This window comes from Protopterus annectens, chromosome 3.part1, assembly GCF_019279795.1.
Source record: "Protopterus annectens isolate FY-2018-M chromosome 3.part1, PAN1.0, whole genome shotgun sequence".
Classification (NCBI taxonomy): domain Eukaryota; kingdom Metazoa; phylum Chordata; order Ceratodontiformes; family Protopteridae; genus Protopterus; species Protopterus annectens.
This window is the reverse complement of record NC_056732.1, coordinates 1,629,084,560-1,629,098,535: the sequence shown is the minus strand read 5'-3', so window position 1 is coordinate 1,629,098,535 and position 13,976 is coordinate 1,629,084,560.

Below are 13,976 nucleotides of genomic sequence, written 5' to 3'. Positions count from 1 at the left end.
TGTTATACCTAACTAAAATATTAGGTACTTCAATTTTACAGCGCCGGAATGGTGCAGACAATGTCTTGCATTTTAATGTATTTTAATGTACTTTGATGCTAACAGTTTTAGAGCTGCACTAGTTGATGTATGTACAAATAGCATCTGTAATTTGCCATACCCAGCAAGAATGTTAGGTGATTCATTTTTGCAGTGCCCAAAGGTTTTAAGAAAATGTTTTGTATCTTTAATATATTGTAGTTTGAACAGGATGTGACATCATTATGTCTATGTCACATCCATTATAAATGTTTGTGAATGTTTTTTAAAAAATTTGTATAACGGCCTGAAGAAGACCTTGTCGAAAGCGCTTGCCGGATGTTTTAATAAACCAATTCTTTTACTTTCACCTCGCTGAACGCTTGGATTATTGATTTTGTGTGATTCTTAAGTTATTGTTCGGTGGAGTTGACTGGTGTTGTTGGAAGTTCCTAACAGTGCTGAATAGCAATCAGTGACTTTTGTAGCTGATATTATTGAACTCAAACAGCGTATGATGTTGTGCCTAGCAGGCAGCCACGTTGAATATTAACGGACTTTGTGTATCCAGATTTCTGCATCTCCGTGCAACAGTTTTGACTTGAACAATTATAATTGTGTTGACACAGAAAGGATTTGTACAACTGGTGCCTCATCGGTTAAGAGGTTATATATGTATGTGTATACCTATTATATTAAATTACTTATTATGGGCTGTTTGGTTGGCATTTGTTTGCTTGTTACATTTTTGAAAAACACTGCTGAAGTGATGGCTTAGTTAGCAGAATGGCTCTAATATGCCCATGAAAGGATTTCCTATGTTTTCATAGCAGAACGAAATGCACTTTGGTAACCATTAAATAGCTGTTTCATTGGTGACTGGTTTGTACTGCTTCCTTGCAGCAAAGGACACAGATAACTGATCTGTTTGCTTAAAGTCCCTGGTTCTGTCTATATAGTCCCTGCATTGTCTGTGGATGTCCTACAGGTGGAATATATTTTTCCCCTTTGTTTTCTGGTTTAGGAAAAGGGTAAGCAGTTGTATGGTCTGATTAAGAAAGACACCTGCAACTACCTTAGACATGGAAGAAGGGGTGGTTCTTAGGTTCTGCCTGTTCTTGTAGAACACTGGGGAAAGTTTGTGCCTCAGGGCCTGTAACTCTAAAATCCTTGTTGCTAAGGTAACAGTCACCAAGAGGACTGTATTTCAGGATAAGTAGTGACAATAGCATAACCTTGTGGCCCAAAGTCGACAATGGCAATTTTTTTTTTTTGGTTTGGTTAGAATAAAGCTGAGATCCCAATGAGGTGAGATAGCCCTCCTTGGTGGATAGAGATGTAAAGCATCTCTTAATAACTACTGACATGTGATTTGTTAGAGGTGGGTCTAGAAGGAGGCATGCCAAATTTGCAGACACGTACTTTAATGGAGATCAAGAAAGTAAGCTGCAAAAGAAATGACAGATAGAAAAGAACCAGAGAAGCACCACAGGTTGGGGATGTGGTATTTTGTATCACATCAAGTGGGAAATCTCCACTTTGACAGATAAGGCTTACTTCTGCTACGTTTCCTGCCTTCTTTCACAATCAGCTAAAAAGGAGTTCTTGAGTTTCACAACAGAACTTACTATAACTAAGGTAACTATAGCAACTTAAGGGGGCATACAGCACTTCATAAGCTCATCCTGATATAATAATCAGTGTTTTTAAGTCCAAAAATATAATATGCCTCACTAATCATAGACCCGCTAAAAGGGTAAAAATTACCTTATTACATACAAAGGCAAACAGAGTGCTTATATTTAGCCACCTGCTAGTCCTGCAGAATATTACTGCCTTTTAATAAAAGGTAAATTGGCTACCTATCGCCACTAGGCCCTCTACTTGCACAACCCATTAACCTTTAAGTTGATTAAAGACATATAATACCAATCACTTTTAAACATGATTTATTATACATCTTCGGATACCCATTTAAAACTGAATACAGCACAATTCTCACTAGCTGTCTGAGTGACGGAGTGGTGTGGTGGTTAGCCCTCAGAGAAAAAAGTTCTCTGGTTCGATTTTTGGCTGCGGTGCCTTCTGTGCAGAGTCTGCATGTCCTCCTTGCATTCACATGGGTTTCCTCCCACATTCCAAAAAAATCTTTCTGCAAGCTGACCCCGGTTCATGTAACAGTCTAAGGAAATTACTGCGTTAAGTTATATTCCACTCTTCATGAAAAAGCAGAAATCACACTTGTCTCAAGAATATAAATGTGCTTAGGGCAGATGGAAAGTACAGTTTATTGTTTCCAAACTCTCATTATATTATGTCTGGCCAGACATTCAGGGATACAGTACCCTGGTATAATCATTTTTGAAAGATGTCTCCCATATACTGCTTGTTAATTGTTCCCTGTAATAATTTGCTGTATTTTATATCAACTTAAAGGCTATGAATTGGGTCAAGTTTTGTGTATGCCTTATACTTCCTTATCTAACCTTGTAATACATACTCATACTTAATGAATACATAATAATAATTCTTGCTATTTGTCTGTTATTCTGGTTATCTGTGTACCTTTGATTTTGTCAGCCTCATGGCCCAGGTAGTGGCTGAAAAGGGTCTTGTACCAGACTACCCACCTGGTTAACAAACAGTAACAAAATAGAATTCTTAGTATATCCTCAAAACAGATTTTTCAACAGGAATAAATGTCATATCATTCATGCAGTAAGGCCTTGGAGGTTTGGGTGAATCAGAGAATCTAAGTTAGCAGGTTGACTTTACCAGGTAGGATGTACAGAGGTTCCCTTCCATTGCTGCATTAGGAGACAGAACCTATGTTGTCTGGACTAGAAAGGCCTGTGGAATCATTCCTGGTCAGTTTGCTCTGTTTTATGCAGTACTAGAGGTACTGGCGGGTAAAAATAAAGTAACAGAGTCCAGGTGAAATTGAAGGTATCCACTGTCCATGCTTTTTTTGCAAGGAAACCTCAAGTAAAACATAGGAGCAGTTGCTTTCTGAAGTGAACTGACGCAACTCTAGCACTCCTTAGTACTAAAGGAGGATTTGTTCAGTTGCCACTTCTGATTGCTGGTCAGTGACCTCCTGAGGATGTCCATCATCTGTATGATGTCTGAGGAGATACATGATGCCCCAAGAAGCAGCTATGTCCCCGGCTTGCCTGGCTAGCATGCAGACAGGTCATGAATGGATACTCCCTTCTTGTTTATATACCACACATCTGTGGCACTGTCTGTGGTTAAATGAATGAATATTTCCAGACTGGCTTCCCAACCAACAATTCGTTGATACTGACACATGGCTTCTTATGTTGGTGAGTCTCTGCACCTTCAGACTGCAGTTGTGTGCCTCTCAAGCTTTGTCTGATGCATTTGTCATTGAATATTGACTGTGTTGGGGTACAGAAAAGGCATCCCTACATTTGCCTTGACTTGTGATGTCCTTAGGTACCAGGTTATTTTTCACATATGAAATCTTGCCAGGGGAACAGTATGATAATGGAGGCCATAAACTACAGGACCCTGACAAATTCCCTTTCAGCCATGTTCACAGATAAGTACTAGGCTAGCTGCTTTTACCTACCATTTTAAGCTTAGACAATTTGCCATTCAAAGGTGAAAATCAAACCCCGTACCTTGTGCCTGTGAGGTAAGCACCTTAACCACTGCACTAACTCCCAACCCTCTTCATCCTCTGGGACTGTTACAGAACATGAGGAAGGCAAAAACGTGTAAAGTCAGTAAACATAACACAGAGATGCCTCTAGACATAAATAACTAAAAGTTGATCTTGTGATAATGTGATGGCACACAAATTTGTCAACAGGACCTAGGAAGAAATTGCTCCTGTGGGTTAAGTGTACACATGCTGAGGAAGTGTTACGGGGTACTGGTTTAACATCTGACAATTCAATGGAGAAGTAAAAGAATACTTACTTCACTGCTGAAATGAGATGCACTTCTGTTTTCCAAAAGGGAGAGCAGAAAATGAGGCAGACAAATGCACATTATGTTTATTAGTGCTCCAGAAGGTAAAGCAATTCTTGCCAAAACCAGATAAAGCAGAATATATTGAAAGCTCACTTTATTTTAGTAATCTCTTAACCTGATAAGTAGACAGATCTTTGCAGAGTATTTTTTTTCCTTTAAATATTTCTATTAGTTTTTTTGCAGACTATTTTGAAATACAATCTGCACCATAAGTTAAAAAACAGAGAACATGAAAAGAAGGAGAAAAGATAATTTCGGGAAATTCTTGTGTTTCATTTGACTTGAGTAGTCAGGGAAACAAAATGGTAATAAAACATCACATTTTCTTGCAGATCAGTAAAGTAGCTGAGCTGAATGTAAAAACTGGATAGCTCAGAGGTCACGAAGAAACAAATGGCGTATGAGACAGAGAGAAAATGGTAGGAAATGAAGTTCACCTGACTGAAGGGGAGATTATCAACAGGATGGTACAATGCTCAGTAGTGACAGAAGTCCCCCAAGTCCCCTTTAACCTAATGCTAAACAATGTTGCACAGGAACTACCTGAAACTCCATTCCTTTACAAAAAAAAAGAAATGAATGTAATGACTTTACATTTACCAGACATTTTCTTTGGAATTACAGTTTAAAATAAATCTAGCAGATAAAGAGATCAATCTTGTTTAACAGATTGTGTTGCTAACAGCCCCTTGCACTTCACTGCCATATTATACCAGCTGCAAGATGACAATTTTAACAAGTGTTTAGTTTGGAGCAATACACTCAAAAATAAAACTGACAACTACTGCATAAATAAAGCAGTAGGTCTACAGTAACATAAGAGAACTGCAGAACTAGTTACATTATTTAAATGACAAAAAGCAAACTTGCCCTAAAGACTCAAGGATCAGCTAAATCTGTTACTGCCTTTGATTATTAGGTTTACTATCAACTAATGCCTGAATAGGAGAGATACGAACGACCAAAACCCACTCCTATTCTTCCCACACACTGTAGGCAGATGGCTGATTTTTAAATGCTTCTGTCTTGTTTTGCTCAGTGGGAATAACTGTCTCATCAGATAATCTAACCTTCAGAGACACGGCAGTTTTAACTCCTATGGAATTATTTTACACTGGCAAATGCAAAATAATCTGTCGAATCAATAAAGTAAGATTTTTTTCTCCTTTTGTTCATATACTTCTATTTGTTTCATGGTCACAATATGCAGTAATTGCTTTGCAAGTAACTGTATTGGTGCCAAGCAAAAATGAATTAATACATTTTACATACTTGTTCAGTATACTAATGTAGATGAAGGGTATTTATCACTTAAATGTACAGCAACACTTAACAAGAGCACATGTGCAGATTTTCAATAATCTAAAACAACCACGTTCTGGTAATCGGAACTGCTACAGATGCTACTCCAGAGCAAGTCAAAATCAAACTTTTTCATTTGTTGGCTTATTTTATTTATTTACAATTTGTTCAACGGGTAAGAGAACTGGTCTATTGACCCTTTTTAGCCATGACTCGAGTTCAAAGAGCAGAAAATACAACACAGTTTTTCAATCAACAACATTACATACAAAATAAGTATATAGTAAAATTTAGAACATAGTAAGACTGAATGCAGACACAGTAACATTGAAAGATTCAGTCAGAGTGCATTGAAAAAAAAAAGACATCCACAAAATACAGTGCAATCATACATATAATACATTAACTCCTACATACATGTGAAATACTTGCATAAAAATTTAGACGGTGATAAAAGTTTATTAAATGTATTCCAGTAATCATGATGTGGGATATTACCTGACTACTGTCACGGTAGCCCTGTGTACTATTTTGTTGGTAAAAACACTACTTCTAATTAGAAACATAGATAATACTACCAGAAATAAATGCTTAGATTATCAATTAATCATATATTTTCCTTACTACAGGTTTAATGTATTTCTGAACATCCTACTGTTAATCTCATTTGCTTCGTCTTCATCACCCCAAGCTTCTTTAGCTGCTCTGTCATCACTACCCATGATTTTGTGTCATGCAGAAGCACTCGTCACACAACTGATTTGTACACTTTACTTTTTATCTTCTTTGGCATTTTAATATCACATAAGATTCCTGGCACCTCATGCTAACTGGTTGATGCACCTCTGATTCTAGCTTTGACTTCCACATTCAGACTTTCATTTTCCTCAGCTAAACCTAGCAGATACCTGAATCTCTTATTTATTCCACAATGTTACATTCTCTCTCAGTTTTCAGCTTCTTTCTGATTTCTCCATTTGTTGCCATGACCACAGTTTTGTCTGTACTCAGTTTCATCCCAAGTGCCTTCAGTTTTGCATTCCATTCCCTATCATTTGCTACAGCTCCTGTTCAGAGCCTACTTTTACTGAAACATTGTCTACATACAGCAGTTCTGTTGATCTGCCCCCTCTGACCTGTTTGCTGATGTAGTTCATCACCAACATGAACGGGAGTGGTCTCAGGGTTGAACCTTGATGCACACCCAATGCCAACAGAAACTACTGTGTGTACTTCTGTCACTGGGTCCCTGTACATAATCTGCACCAGTTTTACCAATCTTTGGGACTTTGCCTCATTGCAGGTCTGCCTAAGACATCTTTCTTGGGACATTGTCATATGCATTTTCCATGTCTAAAAATGCCAAACTGGACTCTTTCCTCATTTCCAGCTTTTTCTTCACTATCTGATGGGACTGTCACAACAACATAATTGTTTCTTACATTATTAAATGGATACAGAACTGGTTAAAAGAAAGTAAGTGTCTGTAAACTGGTCTTTTTTTTTCTAAGTTTACAAATATTAGTACTGGTATGCCCGAGAATCAGTTATGGGCCCAGTATTAGGTAATAGCCCATTTTCTATATGTCTATGAATGAGGTCTATCTAAATGGACAGGCACGACTGTGGTGTGTGGTATGCATTGCTACGTTACATCTCTAAGACCACTATTTTGTTTTCCTGCTGGGGTTGCCTTCTGTACACAGTCTGCATGCCTCCCCTCCCATGACTCATGGATTTCCATAAAGTACTCTAGCTTCTTCCCACAGCCCAGTGACATGTATTTAAACTTTGTTTAAACAAACTGAAATTGCTCAAAGGCATTTTACTAAAAGGCTGTATAATACGTAATATTTAACTTATGGTCATCAATTATATCTTCTGCAATTATTTAGCATATCATAAAGGTTTTTAACAGTTAGGCTATTATTAACATAAAATTATTTTTTAGTTCAAATTTATTTCTAAATCATTTAGAAATATGAACTTAAAATCTCTTTTGCACAGTATTAATATTTGCCCAACTGACCACTTAATGGAATCAAAGACTTTAAACTGTCTTCTGTAGCTGGTACATTTAAAGCAGTGGAAATAAAAAGTGTATACAACCCTGTTAAAATGCCAGGTTTTTGTGATAAAAAAAAATGTGACTACAATAAATCATTTCAAAACTTTCCCCACCTTAGTGTGACCTATAACCTGTACAATTCAATTGAAAAATAAATCTGTTAGGGGAAACAATATAAAAAATAAAAAATGTGCAATAAGCCGGTTGCATAACTGTCCACACCCTTAAACTAATACTTTATTGAAGCACCTTTTGATTTAATTACAGCATTCAGTCTTCTTGGGTTGGAGGGACAGCTTGACTTGGCAATATTTATCCACTCTTCCTTGCAAAAGTGCTCCAAATCTGTCAGACTGCGAGGGCATCTCTTGTGCACAGCCCTCTTCAGGTCACCCAACAGATTTTCTATTGGATTTAGGTCTGGGCTATGGCTGGGCCATTCTAAAACTTTAATTTTCTTCTGCTGAAGCCATTCTTTTGTTGATTTGGATGTATGTTTGGGGTCATTGTCATGTTGAAAGGTGAAATTCCTCTTCCTCTTTCTAACAAATGCCTGAAGGTGTTGGGCCCGAAGTGACTGGTATTTGGAACTGTTCGTAACTCCCTCCACCTTGACTAAAGCTCCAGTTCCAGCTGAAGAAAAGCAACCCCAAAGCATGATACTGCCACTACCATACTTCACCATGGGGATGGTATTCTTTTGGTGATGCAAAGTGTTGTTTTTGCACCAAACGTCCCTTTTGGAATTGTGGCCAGAAAGTTCAACCTTGGTCTCATCAGATCATAGCACATTTTCCCAAATGCTTTTGGGAGATGATATATTGTTTTGCAAATTTTAGCCAGGCCTGGATGTTTTACTGTGTAAGAAAAGGCTTCCGTCCTGCAACCCTACCCCATAGTCCAGACATATGGAGAATACGGAAGATTGTTGTCACATGTAGTACACAACCAGTACTTGCCAGAAATTCCTGCAGCTCTTTCAGTGTTGCTGTAGGTCTCTTGGCAGCCTCCCTGACCAGTTTTTGTCTTGTCATCAATTTTGGAGGGATGTCCAGCTCTTTGCAACATCAATGTTGTCATATTTTCTCCACATTTTGATGACTGTCTTCACTGTGTTCCATGGTACATCCAAGACTGAGGGAATGTTTTTGTACCCTTCTCCTGACTGATACCTTTCAACAATGAGATCCCTTTGATTCTTTGTAAGCTCTCTGTGAACCATGACTTTTGCTGTAGCAGGCAACTGAGTAAATGTCAGGAAAATCCTTCTAGGACAGTTGAACTTTATTTTGGGTTAATCAGAGTCTCTAATTGATGGCAGGTGTGTACCCAAGAAGACTGAATGCTGTAATTAAATAATAATTCATTCATTAATAATAATCATTAATAAATGAAGATTATACAATGACCCCCCATTAATATTCCAAACTGTGCATGCTGATTGGCCAGCATGCCCATTGTAAAAACCACAATATATCAATGGAAAAAGGTCCGGTCGCCCGGACTTTTTTCCATTGGTATAAAGTATCCAAAATCTTTTCTTTTAAGAAATAAGAAAAAAAAGGAAAAAAAATGGAGCAAGAGAGACTTTTATTTCTCCGTTGCTTCCGTTTCAAAGCATTGATGTACTGGGTATGCGTAGGAATGCAAGTCCCATACGCATGTACAGTACATCAACACAAGGAAGCAGTATACCACTACCGGCGGAAGAAAGTACAGTTGTATACATTTACCATAAATGTAGATGTTTGAGTGTATTCACTGTTGCAGCCATTACATTTGGGTTATCCTGCTGGCAGGTTGCCCTCAGTCGGCCTGAATTCCAAAGTCTTGGGTCCTGAGTCGGTTGCTGTCGCCTCTTCCCTGACGTCAGGTCGTCAGGGGTATAAAAGATGTAGCCGACGCCATTTTATTTAGTTTTTCTTGCCCCAGATGTCAGGTGCCCCCAAAAAGGTATGCTAAAATTATGTAAATAAAACATACATGCACCAAAATAAGCTTTACCTTCATCTATAAGCAAATACACCACCTAGGTTGTATAGATTAGAAAAGTAAAGATAGGTTCCAGCAAAAATAAGGGAGATGGCGGGTGGGTAACCTGGACTGCAACAGTGAATACACTTGAACATCTACATTTATGGTAAGTGTACACAACTGTACTATGTTCTTCGTGTTTCACTGTTGCAGTCATTACATTTGGGTTGAGTCCCAAAGCTATGGTTGGGGGGCTGGAGCTAAACAGCATTAGGAGTGGCTATGAGGCCCTGCAGAACTGCAGTGGCAAAGCCTGCCCTGGATTTAGAGTAAAGAGGCAGACTGTAATGTTTTGTAAAGGTATGCACTGAACTCCAAGTAGCAGCCTCCAAAATGTCTTTGGTTGGTACTCCCCTGAGAAAGGCTGCTGAAGTGGATGCAGCTCTGGTTGAATGTGGCCTAATGCCCTTAGGCACTGGTTTGCCATGCTGTGAGTAGCAGAAACAAATGCAGTGACCTATCCACTTTGAAATAGTCTGCTTGGAGATAGCCTTTCCTTGTGAAGCTGTGGCATATTCCACTAGTAATAGCTCTGTCTTTCTGAAAACTTTAGTTTTTTCCAAGTAGAATCTAAGCTGTCTGTCTGTGTACGTCTAAAGAATGCAGAATTTTATCCCCCTTGTTCTGTGGATTTGGATAAAAAGTTGGCAAATGAATTGTTTGGTTAAGAGCTACACTGGATACCACCTTAGGCATAAATGTAGGGTTTGTTCTCAGAAAAACCCTGTCTGGATAGAAAATGATAAAGGGTTCCACAGCCATGAGAGCCTGTAGCTCTGAAACTTGTCTTGCAGAAGTTATTGCTAGGAGCAGAGCTGTTTTCCAAGATAAGAACTTTATGTCCGCTGTAGCAGCTGGGTCAAAAGGAGGTAAGGTGAGTTTTTCCAAGACATAATTGAGGTCCCATGCAGGTACTGGCATTCTCCTTGGAGGCCTTAAGTTTTTGGCTCCTCTGAGGTACTGCCTTAATAAAGGATGAGAAAAGAGTGGTGGCAGAGGCATGGATTTTAATTGATGAAAAAGACAGGCCTTTGTCCAGCATCTCAGTTAAATATTGCAAAATCTGAGGAATATTTGGGAAAGCTGTAGCAGTTCCTTGAGCTTGGTTCCAAGCGCAAAATCTCTTCCATTGCCCAGCATAGGATTTTCTAGTACTAGGCCTTCTGGCTTCTAAAATGACATCCATCACAGCTTTACTGAGAGGTGTGGTTTGTATGGCTACATTATCCGCCATGCTGCCAGGCTTAGAGTCCTGAGTTGGCTGTGCAGAATCCGATTGTTTTGCTGGGACAGTAGATGAGGTATATGAGGCAAGGTCCAGGCTGGGCATTGGGATAAGTTCCTTAAGATCGGATACCAGTACTGGCGTGGCCAGTCTGGGGCAACCAGAATAATTTTCGGTTTCTCCTGCCTGACTTTTAGGAGTACCTTGGGATGGAGAGGCAGTGGAGGAAAGGCATATACTGATAGGTTTGTCCAGTTTAAAGATAAGGCGCCCACTTTCCAAGCTTGTCTGTGATAAGTCCTTGTGCAGAATCTTTTTAGTTGATTGTTTTGAGGGGAGGCAAATCGATCAATGTCCGGGCATCCCCATTTCATTGTTATCATGCTGAAGACTTGTGGATCCAGGTGCCACTCGTGGGGACCCATGAGGTTTCTGCTTAGTTCGTCTGCCAGAGTATTTTCCTTTCCTCGCAGGAATTGTGCCTGCAGATGAACTTGGTAAGTCAATGCTGTGTCCCATAAAGCCATGGCTAGACTGCACAGGGGATAAGAATGAATTCCCCCCTGCTTGTTTATGTACCACATGACCGTGGTGTTGTCTGTCTTTATCAGTAGTTGTCCTGGATGAAGTAGGTCCTTGAAGGCTGTCAGGGCATTTTGAACAGCTAACATCTCTTTTTGATTGATATATAGATGCTTTTGGTTTGAGGACCAGGTGCCCTCTGAATGCCTCTTCCTGCCATGTGTGCCCCCCAGGCATAATCTGATGCATCCGTCATTAGGCTCTGCCTGGCTGGGGGTAGTGAGAATGGCTGTTCCTTGTTTTAGTGACAAGCCTTTGCCCACCATCGAAATTCCTGTTGCAGGCAGGGAATTAGAGTAATCATTGTTTCCAGTCTGTGGCAATGTTGTGTCCAGACACTTTTTAGATACCACTGAATTTTCCTCATATGCAGTCTTGCATATGGAATTAGTAAGATGCAGGATGTCATGAAGCCCAAAGCCTGCAGAATTTTTCTTGCAGATAACTGGGCCTTTGTTGCCATTTCCTTGAAATAGGTAGTCAGTTGCCTTTGTTTGTCTGGAGTGAGATAAGCCATCTGGGCAGTTGTATTTAAGCTTGCACCTAGGAATATTATCTCTTGAGAGGGTACTAGTTTTGATTTCTTTTTGTTGACTGTGTACCCTAGGCATGTTAAAAGTCTTATCAAAAAAGTCAGATGCTGTAGTAGAATGTCCTTGGTCTCTGCTTGTATGAGGCAGTCATCCAAGTAAGGATATACTTGTATTCCTCTTTGTCTGCAGTAAGCAATTACTGGTGCCAGGCACTTTGTGAAGATCCTGGGCGCAGTAGATAAGCCAAAGGGCAGTGCAGAGAATTGGTAATGCTTTGAGCCAGCCTTGAATATGAGATATCTTCTGCATGATTGTCTGATTGGGACATGCAGATATGCCTCTTTTACATCTAAAGTCACGAGCCAAGCCTTGCTGCCCAGCATGGGCAGAAGCTGCTGTAAGGTCAACATCTTGAATTTTGGTATATCCAGAAAAGTGTTTAGAATAGATAGGTCCAGTAATGGTCTTCATGCTTTGTCCTTTCTGGGTAGCAAGAACAGTCAAGTAAAATCCTTGTCCCTGCTCTTGCTGTGGTACTTGTTGAATAGCCCTCATGTCTGTGAGAGCTGCGACTTGTTTTTGAGCCTCTGCTCATTGATTTTTTGGCAGGTCTGGCCAACCGTTTGCCCTTGGCAGGGTATGGAAATTAAACTTGTAGCCTTGTGACACTATGTCTAGAACCCATTTGTCCTGTGTTATAATGTGCCAATTTTGAGAAAAAAGTGCTAGTTTTCCCCCTAAGGGTGCTGCCAGAAGATAAGTGCTTGGTGGAGGCAGGGGTAAGTCATTGGGACTGTTTCCTGTATGATTTTGATTCGTCCTCTCCACCTTTGGAGGTAGATTAGACCTGTAGGATCCTTACGGCTGTGATCTGCTTCTAGGGCGTCTGGATCTGCCCCTTTGAGGTCTGTCTGAGACTGGATTGGACCAATTCTTTGTAGGCCAGTGTCTGCTAAATCTAGGTGGCTGTACCTGTAAGAAATCCTTGACTGTTTGCATAGATTTAGCTTTGCCCTCCATTTTCTTTAACACCTCTTCTGCCTCAACACCAAACAAGGTATCATGTTGTAAAGGAGCATCTAATAATTTTGCTTTAACATGGTCAGGCAGATTTTGTTCCTTTAACCAAGCATGCCTCCTAATGACAGAAGCCGTAACAGCGGCCCTGCAGGAGGCCTCCAGAGAATCAAATCCACATTGCAAAGTATGCTTTCCAACTTGTTCAGCTGCATGCAATAAATCCTGCATTTCTTTGTTTTCTGCAGATTCAGAATTTGCCATCATTTTCTGTTTAAGCAGTGTCATGATATATTGCTGACATTTGAGCATATGAAACTGGCAATTTAAGGCCCTTATAGCCAAAGTAGCAGATGTGTAAATCTTTTTTCCCCATCTATCCAGAGCCCTAGAATCCCTATCAGAGGGGTAGAACTTTTTGCAGTAGAAGCCTTGACCCCTCTTTTGGATCCTGAGAAATAGTTCTGGGTCTGCAGTAGGGTTTTTGAAAAGGAATTTATGAGAGTCAGTGATCCTGTAGTATCTGTCCGGCTTAACAGGAGCTGGAGGTAAAGAGTCAGGGGTCAGACTAGACTCCGAGAACACATCATCTACAATGTCCAACACAGGTGGAATAGCTAGAGGCCTGTGTTGAGGTAGTAAAAGCAAGTCTCTGAGCCTTTTCTTAGATTCTGAAAAATCCTGGCTCTCCCAGTGGAAGTGCTCCCTTATGGTATGCAAGGTTTCCCCAAAAGAGTAGTCCTCAGGAGGAGAAGCTGAAGGAATTGATTCTTCAGCATCAGAATCCTTATAGGGGGGAAGAGAATATTCCTGATCAGAAGAGGAATCAGAACAAAGGGAAACCTGATCTGAAGATTCATAGTCTGTCTCTTGCCTAGGCCTCTTATCAGGAGGGGGATGGGAACCCGTGATCAAGGTAATTAAGTCTTCGGCCATTTTGAGCATCTGTTTTTTGGGCATGGAGGCCTGTCCTCGTGTCTGGTGAACTTGTTTCTTTGCCTTTAAAGGTGTTTTAGTCTTTGAAGTCGGTTTAATATAGAATTGTTTAGGTCTGAATAGTCTGGAAAGTCGCTGGGAGAGCTTTGTGAACTCATACAAGCCAAAAGGAGTCACAAAGGTTGACCTCTCTCTAGCACTGAGAGCCAAGGGCACCTGCCAGTAACCCTTGGTAAGATCAATGGTTGTCATATACTTA